Source organism: Ceratotherium simum, chromosome 13 (genome assembly GCF_057802395.1).
Source record: "Ceratotherium simum simum isolate JZ-2026a chromosome 13, ASM5780239v1, whole genome shotgun sequence".
Classification (NCBI taxonomy): Eukaryota; Metazoa; Chordata; class Mammalia; order Perissodactyla; family Rhinocerotidae; genus Ceratotherium; species Ceratotherium simum.
Window position 1 is genome coordinate 46,000,482 of NC_141912.1, and position 19,978 is coordinate 46,020,459.

The 19,978-nt window shown below is 41.8% G+C and overlaps 1 long non-coding RNA gene across 1 annotated transcript in view; it reads right to left on the bottom strand.

The window, feature by feature from the left end:
• The window catches only part of LOC147915713 (uncharacterized), a 78,806-nt gene that overhangs the window by 14,481 nt on the left and 44,347 nt on the right, over positions 1–19,978 (bottom strand). Inside the window, exons 2-3 of the long non-coding RNA XR_015553904.1 lie at positions 2,032–2,112; positions 735–768 (exon numbers count right to left, since the gene is read on the bottom strand). This is a non-coding gene — a long non-coding RNA (uncharacterized LOC147915713). The remainder of the gene's footprint in view (positions 1–734; positions 769–2,031; positions 2,113–19,978) is intronic.

A 19,978-nucleotide genomic window follows, 5' to 3' on the forward strand; every position in this document is an offset into this window, starting at 1 on the left:
CTAACTCAGGCAAGGGAGATGAATTCAGATAGTCATCTGAATGAAACAAGACAGAAATGCATCCATTTCCGTTATTTCCCACAGTGTCTTTAGTCATGGTGCCTTGGATTGGTGAATCTCAGTCAATGTGTTAAATTAAACACTTGCTATTAAACTCAATTGAATTATTTAAAATGACAGCAAGGCTATGCTGATCCACAGAGACGTCCGTGCTGAGAATGTTCTCTTCATGAGGGCTGAAGCTCAAGTATAAGTAAAATTAATTCCTCATTGCACAGCAGTTTAAAGGAAGTCATAAAGGAATGACTTTTTTTTTCAACATGTCCAAGAAAAGTGAGAATTTGCAAATTTACTTAATAAGTGATTCAGTTTTTTAGGAAAGTGGTTTGAATTCTTCCACAGACAACTGGGGCACAAAATCTCAGAATTTAGGGAAATACTGGAGAACACTGACTCCAACCCTTTCGTTAGGCTCAGAGTGGTGTGGTGACTTGTACTAACACCCCAGAAACTTCTTGGTCTTCATTCCGTCTGTTTTCTAGACCACAGACCTTTGCCTGTCATTACCCTCCTAAATGACTTAAACTTCTGGAAATTCCATTTATCTGGTATAATTAATGTGGTTAAGCGAACACTCTGAACCTTTAAAATCCATTCCATTCAAAGGCTTAGTAACAACTGGGGAAAAGCAAGCTGAGAGAAGCATGAGCAATCCCACCCTGAAGCACACTTACCTGAGTTAAGTACCCAGGGCTGCATTTGCACCAGCTATAAAAGAAAGTTAAAAATAGAATTAATTTTAGGGAAAACACACTTTAGTAAGGAATTTCTCAAACCTATGATTTGAGAAAGAGAGATCCAATTATCCTATTTAGGGATAGCTAGTATCCGAGTTTTGCGATTGGGCTCTTAGAAGCATAGTCTTCTGCCAAAGGCAGCAGAAGGGACAGGCACCGTCCACCTCCCTTCTCACACTGAGCAGGACACAGGCTGTGTGACCGCAGCTCCCTGTGACATCAGCTCTCTTTTCGTACAGTTCCAAAGCCCGCTCCCCGCACAGGTATATTATTGACACCATGAACACATAAAATGCCCCCATACTGTTTTGAATCATTTCATTCTAAGTCTTTTGCCTTTTCAAGTTTTCTATTTTTCTAAGGGAAAACTTTCAGGTTTTGTCTTCTAATCAAAATCCAGTTTGAGATTTCAATCAAAAACAGAAGAAAAAACTCCAGTAAAATGAGGAGAACAGCAATACCCTGAAACTTAAAAGTCAAATTATAGAATACTGGCTAGATTTTATGTTTTAACCACTCAATCTATATGTAGCCATTTAACATTATTCAGATATTTGTCTATTGGCGTGAGAAGATTTTCACATTATGCAGCTAAGTGAAAAAAGTTCACAAAACAGAAGAGCTGTACTTTTCAGGTTTTTATGATTAATTGCAAGGTATAGACACCCAGTGAAGGAGTTCTATTAAACAAGAGGATCATTTTAGTTCAATCAAATAAGATGATTGTTTTAGCTACAAAGGAATATTCATGGAAATTTAGGGATGGGAACTGTAGCACAGCAAGACATCCAGGGACGAGGATTACTTTAAATCATTACTTTAAATTATTTAAATTATTACTTTATATTATTTCATCTGAAGACTTTCAACCACTTAGTTTTTGTTTTCCAGAAAAATTTCAGGATATAGATTTCAATAAACAACCAGTTTAAAAACTGTAATAACGAATGGAAAAGGAAACCATAGGTTAAAGTGAGTAATCTAATTAATGCCTGAAAATAGGGATGTTTTTAACCTGCTTATAATTTATACTTGTTTTTTAAACTCCACTTTTACGTGTCTTAAGCTGAGAATTGTAATCACCTGAAGATCACTTTATTATAGTTTTAATAATTACATATCTTTAGAAATATAATAACATTATTTGTTAAGCAGCTGCTATGTGCCTAGCAGTGCCTGAACGCTCGTTCTCTCCTCTTTCCTTTCTCTGGTCAATAAATAAATTATTAAATACCTTCTGTGTGCTCCTTTTCTGGGTTCTCAATATGGAGTGTTGAACAAGTCCGTGTCTGCTTTGTGGGGCTTACAGTCTGCCCTGGAAGATAAGACAAGACAGATGTAGTATGTCAGAAAGTCAAAGTTCCTATAAAAGAAAAAAGGTTATCAGGCAATGGAAAGGGATGGGGGTGGGATGGGGACTAATTTAACTAGGATGGTCAGGGAAGGCCTCTCTGAGGAGGTGGCATTTGAGATGAGGCCTGAAGAGGGGAGACAGCAACATGGGGGAAGTGAACTCCAGGCAGAGCGTATCAACGGCCAAGTCCCTGAGGCAGGACTGGGTTTGGTGTGTTGAGGAAATGGAAGAATGTCCAGTGGGATGATTGAAGGTGACAGTAGCAGGGGATGAGTTGGAAATGGTAGCCAAGCATCTTAGATGAGTAATAAAAAGTTCGAATATTCCCTGATTGTTGTGGTGAGCCATTGCATGGTGTCAAGTGGGGAGTATATTTTAAAAGATTCATGCTGATAGTTCCAAAATGAACTTAGGTCTGAATGTTTGAGTCCCTCCAAAATTCATATGTTGAAACCTAACCCCTAAGGTGATGGTATTAGGAAGTGGGGCCTTTGGCTCCACCCACATGAATGAGATTAGTCCCCTTATAAAAGCAGCCAGAGAAAGCTTCCTAGTCCCTTCCGTCATGTGTGGACACAGCAAGAAGTTGGCCATTTGCAGCCAGGAGAGGGCTTGCACCAGAACCCAACCATGCTGGCACCCTGATCTTGGACTTCCAGCTTCCAGAATGGTGAGAGATAAATTTCTGATGTTTGTAAACTACCCAGTGTGTGGTATTTTGTTATAACAGCCTGAATGGACTAACACAGGGTACAAGGGAAGCCAGCAGGGAAGCTCTTAGAGTGGTCCAGTTGAGATTGGTGGTGGCTTGGACCAGGCTGGTGGCCAGTGATGGTGAGAAGTGATCAGACTTAGGCAGAATCTACATTTTGAAGATGGATTGGACATGGTGGCGGTGGCAAGTGGTGGGGGAATGAGAGGCTAACAGAAAGAGAAGCAAGTTCATGTCCTCCCTTTTCCTTAGCTTCTTTACTTTTCATTCATTCACCCAACAAATATTTACCAAGCAACTTCTACATGTCAGGCACTGAACTAGGTACTGAGATATTAGTGAGAAAAATCCAGACACAATCCTTGTCCTCATGGTATGTAGAGGACAACAAGGAAGAGAGAAGTTAATCAAATGATAAAAAATATAAAATGAAAAATTTCCACTGTGATGAACGCTGTAAAGCAGAGGTGCTATAGGAGCCTATAAGAGAGGGATTGATCTAACTAGAGAGGTAAAAGGAGGGTTCTCTGAAGAAGTGATACTTGAGCTAAAGGAGGAGTAGCAGCTGTCTGAGGAAGGAAGAGAAGCCACACAGGGAGCAGTATGAAAAGTCCTGATGCCAGGAGAAAACAAGGGACTGAAGAAGTCCAGCATACTTATAGCAGAGACCATAAAGGGCCTTGTTACAAACTATAGAAAAGAATTAAGGATCTATGTTAAGAAAAATGAGTAGTTGCTGAAGGATTTTAAGTGGTAACGGGATCTGATGTTTGTGTAGAAAATGGTTTGGAGAGAGGCCAGTAAGCATGCAGGTAGCCCCTGGGCAGCTAGATGTTCCTACAGGTGAGAGGTAATGATGTCTCTCACTGGCTGGTGCCACAGGATGGATGCTGGTGTTCTTCACTGAGTGGGAGAGCCTTTGAAGGGAGCCCTGTCCTGGCACGTCAACCTATCCGATTGGCTTTTTCTGTTCTTACTCACAATTCAATGAAACAGAATAAACTCCAGAAGTAAACCTAATGTGTATATGGTTAATTGATTTTTGACAAAGTTGCCAAATAAATCCAATGGCAAAAATTGCCTTTTCAACAAATTGTGCTGGAACATATATGGAAAAAATGAACCTTATTCCATACCTCACACCATATACATAAATTTGTTTGAAATGGATCATAGACATGAACATGAAAGTTAAAACTATAAAGTTTTTAGATGATCTTTTTGACCTTGAAGTAAGGAAAGATTTCTTAGAGAGTGCATAGGAAATAAGAATCATAAAAAGGTGATACATTGGAGTTTATTAAAACTAAAAACTTCTACTCTTCAAAAGCTACTGTTAAGGAAATGAATGGGCAAGTCTTAGACTGGAGAAAATGTTAGCAATGCATTATTTGTTATAGGACTTGTGTTCAGAATATGTAAAGAACTTCTACAACTAAATAATAAAGACAAAACTTGTACAGGCACTTCTCAAAAGAAGGTAAATGAATGGCCAATAAGCACACAAAATAATGCTGAACATTACTAGTCATCAGAGAAATGCAAATGAAAATCACAATTATGTGCATTATTCACTCACTAGAAGGGCTAAAAATAAAAATGCTGTCAACGCTGAGTGTTGACGAGCATGTGGAGCAACCAGAACTCACATACAATACTGTTGGGAGTATAAAAATGGTATTAACATGTCTTAGTCTGCTAAGACTGCCATAACAAAGTATTGCTGACTGAGTAGTTTAAACAACACATATTTATTTTCTCACAATTCTAGAGGCTAGAAGTCTGAGATCAAGGTGTTGGCAGGATTGGTTTCTTCTGAGGCCTTTCTCTTTGGCTTATAGACAGCCAGCTTCTCCCTGTATTGTCACATGGTCTTCCCTCTGTGTGTCTCTGTATCCTCATCTCCTCTTCTTATGAGGACATTAATTGTATTGGAGTAGGGCCCATTCTAAGGGCCTCATTTTAACTTAATTACTGCTTTAAAGACTATCTCCAAATACAGTCACATTCTGAGGTACTGGGGGTTAAGACTTCAACACATGAATTTTGGAGGGGTGAAGTTCAGCCCATAACATCTCACTTTGAAAAATAGCCTCGCAATTTCTAATAAAGTTAAACATACCCCTACCTTATGACTTAATAATTTCACTCTTCAGTATTTACCCAAGTGAAATCACATGTCCTCCTACCCCCCAAAGGCTTTGTACAAAACTAATCACAGTAGCTGTGTTCATAATAGCCTTAAAGTGAAAACACCCCAAACATCCATCAGCAGGTGAATGGGTAAATTTCAGTATATTCACATAATGAAATACTACTCAGCAATAAAAAGGAATGGTCTACTGATACATGTAACAGCATAGACAATCTTACAAATGTTATGTTAAGTAAAAGAATCCATATCAAAAAAGGGTAAATACTGTATGATTGCATTTATATAGAGTTCTACTACAGGCAAAGCAAATCTATTGCCAAAGAAATTAGAACAGTGACTACCTCTGGTGATGGTAGTGGGAAGGGGTGTTGACTGGGAGGGAACTTTCTGGAGTAATGGAAGTATGCTATATCTTGATGGGGTATGTATTAGGTGGATGTATGCATTTGTCAGAACCAATCAGAGTTACACATAAGATTCACAATATGTAAATTATACCTCTATTAAAAACTTAAATATCTAAATAGTAATAAAAATCAGTCATGCATCTCTTAACGACAGGGATACATTGTAAGAAATGCATTATTAGGTGATTTTGTCATTGTGTGGACATCATAAAGTGTACTTATACAAACCTAGATGGTATAGACTACTGCACACTTAGGCTCCATGGTACTTATCTTATGAGACCGCTGTCGTATATGCAGTCCATTGTTGACGGAAACGCCATTATGCGGCACACGACTGTATCTAAGAACTGTCACAAAGGCAAATCTGTGTAATTGTTTTCATGCCAGCTTTGTTAACAAAAGTATGAGCAGACGCTCTCGGCGCTGTTCTGCTGGCTGGCCTCGCTGGCCCAGGGCAGCTTCCACACTGCCCTCCTCCTTCAGCTTCTCCAGCTCCTGGGCCAGGTATGACAGTTGCTCTGCAGGAAAGGGCCCCACATCGTCAAGACGGGAGGCGGTGAGAGCTGCACCCCGGTCCTGTTTGTTTTGACCTCTCTCACGTCATCTCCTTCTTCTCCTCCCTACTGCCCACCCTGACAGCAGGAAAAGACTTAAAGAAGCTGCATAACTCACTTCCATGACCGTGAGGCCTACCCACAGAACCTATCCCACCCTCCACATCACCACTGGAGGTTGTGCTTCTCTGACTGAGCCCTGACTGATATGGAGTTTGGTATATCGATACAGGTGTGGCACTCGGTAACATAAACCATGGGGAGACACACAAACACTGGGAACCATTTCTAGGAAAAGAGTGCAGGGTCCTGAGAGCACGTGTTTATCTTCTGGCTCCCCTTTTCCTTCCTGTATGATCTTGGCTAAGTCACCTAATCCAGGTGAGCCTGCAAAATGTGGGTCATCACACCTCCTCTCATTACCTTGCTGAACTCCCAAGGGTGATACAAAGTGTCAGTTTTGTTTGTGATTATTTCCTTCCTACTGTCTAGGAGTGTGGTCTTATTCAACCTGGGGCCGGGGAGTGGGTGGCTAGGCCTTTCCTGGTCTGTCTTTGGATCCTCTCAAGACCTTTAAGTAAGAGGGAGGAAAAGTTAAAATAGAGGCTAAATGGAAAAATGAGGATCTCAGGGAAACAGGAAACTTGATGTGCTGTGGGATTTCATTTCTCATGTGCAAAGCACATTTTCTCCAACCTATCATTTCTGAAATAAATGATCCACAATCATTTAATGTGAATGCATCCCAGACCTGAGTTGGGCCCATGTAATTTGGAATCAAAAATGACTGACGGGTTGACAGAAAAGTTCTGCCAATAAATTACATACATCCTGTTAATATAGTCTCATACCTAAAAATATCTTCAGAGAGTAAAGGGAAACTGGCAATGGCTATGGATTGACTTGAAAAAAATCAGCCATAAAAACTAAGCTAAATTATATCCACACTCCCCAAGCTGTAGTTAAAATTAATTTGCTTTCAGACCAAAGTCAAATATGCCAGTGCAACATGTCATTCATTGAATCCATTCAGTAAAATGTTAACTCAAACTAGATTTTTGAAGTTGTGTAGACTCAGTAGATAGGATTTCTGTTTTCTTTTTAACAGAACTATAGGATATTACCCTCCTGTAAATGTGGGCTGCATGTAACTCCATGAAGTCTTTCTGTTTCAGGAAGAAGAGCTGGGTGATAGCAATGAAGATAACAGGATTCTAGTTCTGGGCCATCAAATTTGCTTACTTGCAAGTAGGTGATTATTTAATTCCTATAATACCAGCTACTTGCTGCCTTGTAGCTGGAAGTCACTTCTACACAATTGGACAAGGTACAATTTTACCACAGGAAGCAATTTGGGGGTTTAGACCTTCTTAGATAGCACCTAGGAATTGCCTTCTACCTCCCCGATGGAAGACCAACATCTGGTTGCAAAGGAACTCAAGGTGAGCATAATCTGGGCTGAAATTGGGAAGGCCATTCCTCAGCTACAGCTCCCCATCACTGTTGCCGGTTCAGGTCAGGAAAAGCTAAATAATTTGTTTAACCCAATCCCCTTTCCCTACCTTAAGGGAAAACTCCTATAAGCTCACTGTAAACACAACTATGCCATGTGGGCCTTTCATTAATCTAGTACAAACCACAGCCTGACATACACTGGGCAGGATTTACCTTATTTTTTTTTCTTAGCTCATTTTCAGCACCAGCTTATCCTCACACTTCCTACCCAGAGGTGGTTATTCGTACAGCGTGAGTTTGGGGGAAGACAGGAGTTACCAGAGCCCATCTTTGCCATTGCAAAAGCATTTTCTGGGACCCAGAGATGGTCATGGATTCATAGGGTAGGGTTTGAGGGGATCAGAGTTCACCAAGAAGTGCTGAAAACTCATTTTATAAATGAAAGAACTAAGTCCCAGAGGTCACCCAGCCAGTGAGTGGTTTTCATTCATTTAGCAAATATTTATAGACAGCTACTTTATGCAGATACTGAGTGAGGATGCCATGGTGAACAAGATGGATGTGGTGTCCATCTTCAGAAACCCTCTATTACGAAGCGCTATAGGCTCAGACATAGTTAGGGACAGCCGTAGCTTTGGGCAGGTGGAAAACTGTGTTTATCAAACTCTTTTGACCAAAACCCACAATAACAAAAACACCTAACATTTCATTTCAGTGCATAAAGAATATTTATGTGTATAGATATAGGATACATATGTATATAACTAAAAAAAACTATTACTGTATATAAAAAAACAAAAGTTCCAGAAACAATTTTTATGTTTATTAAGTATGATGAGCTTAGGTATTTTCTGTTTTGTTTTTCAGAAATGCTGACTATGATCCTCTGCCTTAGAAGGTGAAGGGTTGTTTTGTGGCTGAGCATTCCCCGAAGCTTAGGGGTGTGGTGACATTGGTGAAATTGTGATTTAGGCTTTCGAGGAAGGCTTTCGAGGATTTGAAGGATTATGGTGTGGAGGATGAGGAACCAGCTGCTTTTGCTTGCGTGAGGCGCTGGGGACCAAGCTGGAGGAAGTGGGCTTAAATGGTAATGGCTGAGATTTAGAATAGACAGAGATGCTAGCAGCAAAGGCTGCCAGCAGAACATTGAGAAAGCTCCTCCCTGGGGAAATGCCATCTGATGGAAATGGAAGCAGTGAGAGGATGAGAGATCCATAGACTCTACAGCATGGGAGTCTAGGGGCTTGTGGGGAGAAGGGATCAGGCTCATTGGAAAGTGGCCACATGGCCTCGGCTGCAGTTGAGACAGAGCACACACACCGGGGAAACATGCAAAGGTTCAGGGACTCATGGATCTGGTCTCTGGGAGACACTCCCCTCCCCACCACAGCAGAACCTATAATCCAACCCGTTATGCAACCCATCTTTCTCAGTGAATTAAAAGGGAGACAAGGGAATCCAGCATTATTCACAAGAGTGGGTTGGTTCCTTCAAGCTCTATGAAGGATCTGAAGATGTTTATTTGGACCCAGTAAATGTCTCCAAAACAGCAGTGACATGGAAGAATGAGTAGATTTGTTATGTTTTTTGGATGACAGAGCTAGAACCAATGGGTGGTAGAAATAGGGAGACAGACTTTAACTCCAAGAAAGAACTTTCTAAGGAGTAAATGCTGCCCAACCCTGCAAGTGAGATCCAAATGACCATGAAATGGTTGGATTCGTTTGTCCACTCACTAACCCTTCTTGAGCTCCTCCTACTTGCAGTGTACTGTGCCAGCCGGGGGAATACATTGCTCTTGAGTGTCTTGTAGAAAAAATTTCTGCATTGATTGAGAAATAGAGTTTGGTAACTTCTTAGATTTCTTCTAATTCTAGGGTCTTATTCAAGGTTGCAAGGGTGCTTGAAACTTAGGAAATAGATCTGTTAAAATATCATCGGATGAGGGCACCTCTGAATAGTGTTTCCACGGCTACTAGGAGCAAGGACTACCACTGACAGAAATGATCAATATCTTAGACTCACTTAGGGAAATTCGGATGACAAAGAGCCTGTCTTACATAGTTTACTTTTAAGGATTCTCTGCTACTTATAGGGTAAAATCCAAATTGCTTAGCCTGGCGCACTGACCCACCCAGTCATTGCAATGTTATTTCTCACTGCTGCCAAATGGTGATTCTCCATGCTAGCCTGCTTGAATTGCTCATTCTCCTCCAATGTTGGTGCCTATACTCACTCTTCCAGCTTTTTGGAAGTCTCTCCTTCCCTCTCCACTGTGCCCCTCATACTCACAATTCAAAGCCCTTCTCCGTGAAACCTTCCCTGACCTTCTCCTCCGCACTCTCCTTGTTTATTGCACTTCCTGTCTGTATCAGTCATTTGGTATTTCCTACATTGTCTGATGGTATCTCTTGGGTGGATATTTAACTTTGGGCACACGTATAATTCACCTTAACAATTGGATTGCAATCTTCTTGTGGGCAGAGACCACACATTCTACTTTGTTGTATCCTCTTTTGCCACAGGGCAAAGCATGCCTTCAATTCATATGAAGTTGGCGGCAAGTGAACAAAACCTTTCAGGATTCGTTCTTGTCATAACACAGTCACAGCTCAGGCCTATTGTTTATACGCATGAAGAAAGTCTTGTAGATAACACTGCTGAAAACATTTCAAGATGTCTGTGGCAGGCTCATATTTCACATGGGTTTTGAACAACAAGGACTTTTATTTTTATTTTATTTACTTACAAACATTCTTACAGCATTTATCATGAGCCAAGCACTACCATTCTAGTCCATGAGCCTTTAAAGAGCATGCCCTTTCTTGTTCTCATTTTCTTTGTCTTGGCCCAGTGGTATTGCACTGCCTGACATGTCATTCACTTATTTCAGTCCTATGTGCTGGTATAAAGAACTGGAGTTCTGAGAAGATTGTAGAATCTTCTAGGACAGGCTTCTCTCTTCTTGTGGGTTTGCAGCTAGAAGGAGCCACACATCTCTGACTTCTTCAGCAAGACTTCTCGTGTTTCTCCACAGCCCATTTCTTCTTACAGCTCTCTTAGCCCCATTCTTTTCACACAGGACTCTGCTTCTCTACCTCTTGAACCATTTCAGGACTGTGGCCTAAGGTCTCTACTCTCCAGGAGTTTTTCATCCAATAGTGGAATAGAGGATGGGCCTTAAGAACATTCTCAGAAGGAATAGTTCTTCTTGGAGGGCTGTCTCATTGATACATATGAATATGGAAATGTGATATGAAGTATGGTCACATCACACAGGAAACCAGTTTTCTTCTAGCATCAGGGGAGCTTAAGAGGGGTTTATTATTAAACTCTTGCCTTATACAACCCTCCTTACTCCCTTGCCCGCCACACTGTCTTTTCTGGGCTTCCAAATATCTTATGGAGCAATAATAAGTTAGAGTAAGTTGGAGAATCTGTCTTCCCAAATACAGATCAAAACCTCATATTCTATAAAAAGAATTTTTCTTAACCCATAGATTTAAGGGGATAGAACTCTGGGATTTGGGTGTTATGACCTTAGTCAGTAACCTCTGCATTTCACAGATGAAGAAACTGAGGTCCAGAGAGGCTAAATTATTCACCTGAGGCCACAGATGCTTTCCTGATAGAATTGGACTTAGACTTTGCATCTCCTGTGTCCTGGTTGGTTGCTCTTCAAAGAGGATGATGACAAATGCCAACAGCTCATGGATATTCCTTTTCCTTCATAGGTTCAGCACCAATGGTCATGCTCTGAAGAAAACTGTTGGTTGACTGCTGTTTTATTTGGATGCACTAACCCTGGGATTTGTTTTGAAGTTGATTGGTACTATTTCCTAGTATCACAATAGGCTAAGGCTGAATTTATTTTGTTATTCAAATTGCACACTTTTATAAAAAGGCTTAGATGGAAAGCTTGGGAAATCAGATAGGTTGGATCTTGCAAAGAAGTTAAAAAAATCACAGAAAAAAAATGTTCTCCAGGTGACAAGAAACGTAAAGATTGTTAGGGGATAATCTTATGGATCCAAAGAGAACATTGAAAGTACCCAGAAGGCTTGTAGAGAGACCATATTTACCAGCTCTTGCCATGAACTAATGGAATTAAGTTTGTTTTAGCAAACATTAATGACTGCTGAATAAATAGAAGGCAGTGTGCTAGACAGGAGCTATAGATGGACATAAAGGAGTATAAGACCTAGTCCTTGCCTCCAGGAACCAGCAAACTAATGGAGAAATGTGAACGCACTTGAGTAATGCTCTCCAGAATCATGCTTCTGGTTGAAGACAACTTTCCCTTTAAGAAACTGACTGTTCTTTGGCGAAAGATATATGAATATATGAAGAGCTGCAGTCTCCTTACATCAAGTTCTCAAATTTATCTATAATTTTTTCTAACCTGTCTTGAGTTATTTATAACATCTATCAGATTCTCATAATGGAATAACAAGTTCCAAGAGTTTCCCGTGGATAAATGTGAACATTATACCTGTGAGATATCCTTTAAATATACGTTGCTTTAGTGGATAGAGTGTGCTTTTTGTTAGTCCCCATACTACTTTCTCTAAGCTCCTATGAGTGGGAAGAAGGAAGGGAGCCACCAGGGAAAGAGCATGGCCATCTTGTTTTCTCCTTTGTAATTTCGCGGATATTTTGCAGATATTGGTAACATCCCTTCCAAGTGTTCCCTGTTGAAGAAACTCCTATCACTTTAATTATTTCAACCCCCTTCTTTGAAATACTTCAGTCTGTCCCTCATTTCTCTCTCCCTCACTCTCTTCCTCTTGCTTCTTTTGCTCTGATTTCTCTCTTTGTTTTCTGAGTTGCCTCACCTGGCTTGTTATGTCTTTCCAAGGTAAGAGAATGAGAACAACGCAAATTACCCTAGTTGGGTTGCGCCATGCTTTTCTTGAGGAGTTGGATAAAGTATCTATATATTTTCTAAAAAGCAATCATGCTGATGATGTGCCTGGAATTTTATTGGTCTTTTTGGCCCTGGCTACACATTGGGATGATGTCTTCAGGGAATAGCTTATAGAATCTTCTGCATTCCTTTCTTGTAACCAGTTGCTTGTGGGGACACCAGTCGAGTTATGGATCTACTGGATGCCAAGTGTTTCTTTTTGCTGTTGTTGGGCTTCCAGCATTCATGCAGAAATGCTTATATATTTTGGCTTGTTTTCCATCCACTTCCCACACCTGTTGGTTGTCTGATTAGGTGCGCAAGTCAATTGTCCCAATTTCCCCTTATGTGAATGGATTCCCTCCAAATCCGTCTAATAAGACTCCTGAATCTAAGGCTGACATTCTTCTTGTTGGAATCTCATTTTTTCAGAGTGGCAGCCACCTCAGCACCTAATCTAGTGGTATCAATTATTTTTCCTGATAGCTGGGGAAGCATTTTTACAAACCAAATTTTAAATCTTAAATGGAAGCTCATTGTAGTAGCATTAGTTCATTCATTTATTTAATTGTGTATATTTGTGTATGTGTATGTGTGTGTGAGAGAGAGAAAAACAGAGAGAGAGAGAAAAAGGGAGAGAGACAGAGACAAAGACAGAGATCCAGAGAGAGACTCAGCCTGCCTCTTGGCTCAATCATGGCATACCCCAGAGTAAGTGTGAGACGGGAGAGGTGACCCTGTTTTTCTTCACTTGGTTTTGGCTCCTTTGAACTTTTCACATTTGAATGACTTAAGGGTTTTTAAAGAGTGAATTTTGGCTCTATGCAATTTTCCTTTATGAGCCAATCTTAGAACCTTACAAGTATAACTACTTGGATTGAATTAGGGATAAAGACTCATATCCTATCCACATCCCTGCTTCTTTTCTCTCTTCCCTAATACAAGTTCCAAGGAGTATGGTTTGTAAGTCAGTGAACTACACTAATTCTATTCTATGTGCAAGGAAACCTAGACTTAGACATAACTTTGATTTGCTGAAGGTCTCACAGCTGGTTAGCAAGAGCAAGAAATTGAATTTCTACTCTCTGAGACTCAGGCCATTGTCTTGGAAGGAGCATAATTGGCTTCCCCTTCCTTCTTTTGGTTTAAAAGTTTCCTCTACCACCTTGTATATATTTATTGTTCATGATCTGGTGCCCCCTTATTTCCAGCTGAGATCACATTTCCTATTGATCCGTTGCCAAAGATCTCCCCTTAAACTCTACCCACTTGCTAGTGTCCAGAACATCACTCCCACCCATACCTCTCCATCATCTCAGGCATTGAAGCTTAGATTGTTCTTTGTCAACCACTTATCTGGGCCCTGCTCACGATATGAGCAATGATTCTAGAACACCTTGCACATTAAAGTCTATCTAGTGTCGTGATCTTTGTTAACTATCACCTAACCACCCTTAGATTTGGGGAGATATTTACAATAGACCTGGCCCTGTGTTAAGCACATTACAAAAATTATATTAGTCATCTCTTACCACAACTTCTGAGGTAGGTACTGTTTTCTATTTTCCAGATGAAGAAATAAGACTCAGAGAAACCACACAGCAAACAGCAGAGCTGGAATCTGAGCCTAGGTTTGCCTGACTCTAAAGCCTCAACCTTAGACCTCCAGGCTCTCCTGACTCTCAGTCATTTGGAACCAGAACTTCCTTATGCCATCAGCACGCACATTTATTGTCTAAGTAACTGTAATGTTTAAGGGAATGATGTGAGATGGGCTACTGCGTTATGAAGCAGCCCGAAATGATTTCAACTCCAGTTTATAAAGCAAAGACTATGGATGAACTTGTTCATCAAGTTCTGAAATATAGGGCAAGCAGGCAGTTTGGAAGCTTGAGGTAAGTTTAGGGCAAACAAGGAAATAATACCTCGCCTAGCACGTAATAAAGTTATGGAACTCATTACCCTGAGAGGCAGTACAGACAGGAAATGTAAATGGATTAAAAAAGAGTTTGGACAAATTTATGAATGACAGAGTCATAAAAGGCTTCTAACAGAAGCTGGAATATACGAGGTGTGACTATAAAGCAATGAAATTTTTTTTTTTTTTAACAAACACCAGAACTTGTATATCCAAATAAATATATTTTTCCTTCAAAGTAGTTTCCTTGGGAGAATACATGCTTATTCTGATATTGTGTGCTTGATGGGAACATGTTCGGAACCTGCAGGAATTTAGAGGTTTAATCCACCCGCCTTCTCTTTTACAGATGAGGAAACTGAAAGCTAAAGTCATTAAATAACTTGACCATGGTCACACAGAAGGAGTTCTGGGGTTAGAATCGCAGCTGCTGACTTCTGGTTTATAGGCACTGCTGCGTGCTGTCTCCTGCTGTAGATTTCTTCGGAACCTGTGACTAATTCTTTAGAGTATCCTAAAAGTGGTAAATTTTATCCTTTGTGAATGGGTTTCTGAGACAGCCAAAGCTGATTTAGATTTAAGGTTGATGATTAAGATGCTTGTACAAGCTGTATATTAATACTGTTTGTTCAAAACCTGAGAGAATGTTTTTTTTAAGAAAGAGGCAGTAAAACCATGTTCCTTTTGCTACCTGTAAACTGGCTTCTAGCTGGCCCCCTTCAGCTGGCCTGAGGAATGTATAATGCATCTTCACCTTTGATAAGCCACGTCTTTGAGCCAGGCTGCTGTGGCGCCTCCTTCTCCACGACAAGTAATGAAAGCACAGCCAAGGGAAATTGCTCTCTCAAGGGGAAAAGGAAGTGAGCAGAAAAGCAGCCCCCCTGGGGTCAGCGGAGGTGGCTTTGGAACTCTCGGAACTGGAAGGGATGCTGTAGGTACCCCAGAGTCCTACTTCAAACAGATCACAGATATTTTGAATAACGAAGAAGGAGAGAAGAGACTCGACGCAGTAGGGTTAAAACCTGAGCGTAGACCGCTGCTGTCATTGAAAATATAAAAAGAGAATTGCAGAGAGCAGATGAAAAAGGGGAGAAATGGCTGCGATCCCCCCAGAGGCAGCAAACATGGGTCTCGGGGGTGGATCTCATCAAGATCCGACCAGGGACAGAGGTCACTGGGAGCTCATCGGTTTGTGTTCATTCATGCCCTGCCAGTTGAATTCACTTTGATCACGAAATATCCTTTTCACTTGGGCTTCTAAGAAAAATAGGGGGAAGGGAGAGTGATGGAAGGAGGAGGCAGGCGTAGAGAAACCCCAAAGTCCGTGAAGCGTGTGAGACGCCTTTTGCTTAGGCTTGGAAACTTTGCTTCTCCAAATGGATTCACGGCCTTGAACCAAAGCTAACAAAGAAAAGACAAACATGTCACTAAAAGTAACATGTTGACATGAGTTAATGTCTCAGCCAAAATTTATAACATAACCCAGAAGGAACACGAGCTGCCTGGCCATGCATCCTGGTTGATGGCATGTTTCTGGGGAATTCTGGTAGGAGATATCCCAGAGAGGTCAAGGCCAGCAAGGAAAGCTGGAAACAGCAGCTCTAGGTCCTGTGACTGAGGCTGTTAAAAAAAATTAACCTTTGTTTTGTGATATTTGAAGCAGACAGAACAGAAAACCTGGTTTGAATAGGAATGGAGAAGAATGGTTATCAGATTTGGTAAAATCTTTGGAGGGTCAGTATGAAGAGAAAGGATATATATTATATATATTTATACACACACACACACTCTCATGCATGCTGAAAACGCTCATATAAGTATCCACAATGCATGTTTTCTTTGGGGCTTGGCCAACTCTGCAGTATGGTAATGAAAAGGATAAGACCACACAGTTCTCCTCTGTAGGTGAGCATATGGATACACGGCCCACTGCACACGCATGTGAATACATAGACACACTATTTATCTCCCACAACAGAATTATTATATGTCTTTCTTGGCTAAGGAAGGGAGGGGGAAAGTTGAGCCTTAGTTGTAGGTGTGAAGTTGCTAATAGCAGGGAACTGCTTATTCGGAAAACTTCTACAATTCCACTTAATTCCACCTTGGCTCCAACCCAACCCCACAGAGCCTTGCAGATTTAGCAGAGACACAGAGGTTAAAAAACGACCCCAGAATGCTATCTGGGAAAACCCCTCATATCTTGGGCCTCCTGGGTTCCCGGGATGAGGGAACAACAGACCCAGAGCAGCACCATCCCTTTTAGGCATAATTTAGGGGGGGCTTGACTTAGTCTGCGGAGTGGTGAAAGTGTAGATATGGCTGTTGGATCCTTGTTGTCTTACTTAGGAATGGGGCAGATTTCTGGCTTAAAAATATTTTTTGTGTTTTGTGCTTTTTTGTTTTGCCTATCTCTCTCTGTCTTGCTGATCACCAGTCTGGATGCGAATTTCGTGTTCTTGCTGATTCTTTAGTAGACATGTCTGTGGCTCCATAGTGGCCAAGTCTCACGGCCTGTGTCACAGTCAGACCAAAGTGGACGCCAAGATGCTCTGAGTCCAGAGAGAAGACTTTCAGCCAGCCCATTTCCACCCCTCTCCATCCAAACCTCTGGCTACTGTGTCTTAGCCTGGGATGCAATAAACCTCTTTAAAAGGTGGCAAATATTATTTCTTTAAAGAAAACCCATTCATTTTCAAATTAGGGTACATGTTTCAGATTGAAAAAATAGTCTTGACAGACGCTAAGAAGTGCGGGACAACCAATACTTGTTAGACTTGCAGGGGAAGAGAAAACACTAGAATCATTTGGTCCATGAGTAACCTCAGGGCTTGAGCAACGAGATATCTACATGTTCTGTTCAGTCTCCTGCGTGTTTATCAAATGGGGCCATGACTAACTGTGGAAGCTTGTTGTCCTTTGACAAAATAAAATAAACCCCTTGCCACTGCCTCCCCGTCCCCATTTCTAAAAAGTTGAACAGAGAGAGTCAATTCTGGTTCATCCTGGCCCTCTGCTTGAGTGTAGATGGAAGGATCTGTTGCTTCGTGTGTTTCAGGTTTCAAATGAAAACTTCATCAATGAAGAACAGGGAAAATAAACAGGGCTTCAGCGGGAATTTCAGAGTCCCACAAGCCCTGGTGAAAACTCTGCAGCCTGAGAATAGCCCCAAAGTCCAGTTCAGCCCTTCTCAGAGACTCTCCTCTCTAGATCTTCTTGTGGCCCCGATCTCAAGACTTTCTCCCACCCCCTAAACAACTGACCACACACACATTATTTAAATAATTTTAAAGGAAATGGAAAATAGAGACTGGTACCATGGATCCGTTTACCTGATCCTTGTGTGATGCTAAAAAAGGCAACATCTGGCCTACTTGAAATCCATGTGGGTTTGAGAAAAATGGCACCAGTCAGAAAAGAAGCTTTTTCTTGTAGCATCTTTTCTGATTTCCTTTTTTTCATTCCACTTTTTTTCCAGACATTCCTCAGACTAATTCCACACAATAAGCTACTGGGACACTAACAGGGAAGTTAAGGCATGAGGTGTTAAGGAACTTGTTCAAGCTGATTCCTGAGCCTGGACACTCAAAGAAGATCTGAGTCCTGGTGTGGGGTAGGGAGGTGGCTGAATGGATGATCTCTGGGCTGTGCTGCTCAACCTCGAGTCCCGCGGGAATGTGAGGCTGTGCGGTGGAGTGAAGAGCAAGCACGCACACCAACCAACACATGTGGCTTTGGAGCCATGGCTCCATCAGTCTAGTTCTGGAAATGTGGGCCAGTTATTTAATCTCTCTGCACTCTCATCTGTAAAGTGGGAATAATAGTGGGTAACATGTTAATTTGACTTGGCGTTTTGGTAGCCACGGTAGAGATTTTGGCATTCACACTAAATTTTACGACACCAAAAGAAAATCATCAAAGGGTTAGCTTTAAAAAATTATCAAATAGTTTATGAGGAAGACATCTTCTTGCCTCCTACCCAACCCCAAGCCTCATCTTAGGGGTGGGAGGGGGTTTGAGGATGGAATACGCTCAGAGATGGGAGTGCGGGTTGGAGATGGGCTGAGGGTTCCATCAAATGGAACATTTAATTATATGACTTCTGAGCTTTATCAAAGAAGGCTCTCTTTAAAATGCCCCTCTTTGGAGGATAAATTCCATGGGTTTGGGGGAGGTTTAAATGAAGTAATGTCTGTGAAGAGCAAAGCATGTGGCAGGTATGGAGTTAGTGTTAGCAATCCGTCCCCCATTTCCTCTTACACCCTTCCATCCTCCCACCCTCCCTCTCTCTGGCTGGTTTCAGAGCTGATGCTCTTCACTCAAAGCTATCTTGCTTCTTAAACTTAATATCTCCAAAACTGAGGCCTGTCATGGCACAGAGGGACGGGTAGGAACTTTCTTGGTGTCTGTAGGGAATGCAGCCATAGTCTTCAGTTGATTGAAATATTGTGTTTGTTGAGTCCCTCCATCACCTCAAGCATCTTCTTCTCCAGGATCCTTGAGGTCTATTGATTCTCCTCCATTCGGGGTCATTAGCTCATCATTCATTTGTCCCCCGCTAGATGGAAGGAGAGTGTAAGACCCTGCCCAGTGTTCCAGGAGCACACAGTGGAGATGAGCTGGGCTCACAAGTAAAAATTGGCAAACAGTAAAGGCTTAAGGGCTGCATTGTTTGGGAGGGGCCAAGTTGAGCCCACCTGGAGGAGGAAGCCAAGTCGACCAAGAATCCTACTTTGACCTTGCTCATCTGAACTGCCCCTTGGGCTCAGAACCATACTGCTCTGGGTCCAAGCTGGCACCTAGGAACAGGGTGTTAGGAGAAGTTCACATCCTGTGATTATTTAAATATTTTTATTTTTAAATTACCCAAGTGTAGCAGGGATTTTCTTCCTCCCCATAGCCTACTTTCTTTTGAGCCCTCATCCCTGTTGGGGAAGAGATCTTTGAGAAAGACATCCCAAGGAGACTTTTTGGCAAAAAAGACTTGTCAAAGTTGTACATCCTGAGAAGTTGAACGTGGGCGAGAGAGAGTTTTGCTGCGTTTGTAGATGCCCCTTTCTGAGGATCCCAGGGACCTGCAGCCTCCTCAGCCATGCAGGGGTCTCAGAGTCCCCCCTACAGATGGGGCTGGGGCTGGGAGCAGGCGGGGGGCCAGGACGGTCCCGGAGGTCAGATGCTGGGTTGTGGAAGCACAAGGCAGCTACATTCCACGCTGACACAGACCATCATGAAACTGTTGTTTTCTTATCAAGTAATTTCCATCACTTTCCTACACTCAGAAATATACTTCTTCAACATCATTCTTAAGGCCTGCAGTGGATTCCATGGAATGAAGGCGCCCTTTTTAATTTTAATTTTTAACTTCATAGCGTGTTTTTCTGGGTTGCTTGCAATGGCGTCCTCAGAACCTCTCTGCATGGTTTAGTGAGCTGGGGGAAGCATCCCCTGAGAAGGATGCAGAGGCTGACTGGGCCGACATTAGGTGCCACTCCCAGGGGGCCATCTTGACCTCAGCCCCCACTCCTCACAGTGGGGTGGGTCCCAGGCCCTGATATTTGCAGCCACCATACACATGCGGCATTTCAGCCAACACACACAATTACAGTATCCCTTAATTAGAACCCTCTCTTTATCCCAGGGAAAGCCTCAGCTGCTTGTCAATGAAAACATATTTGTACCGTGGCCTTAAAAACACACACACATAAATTGCCAATTAT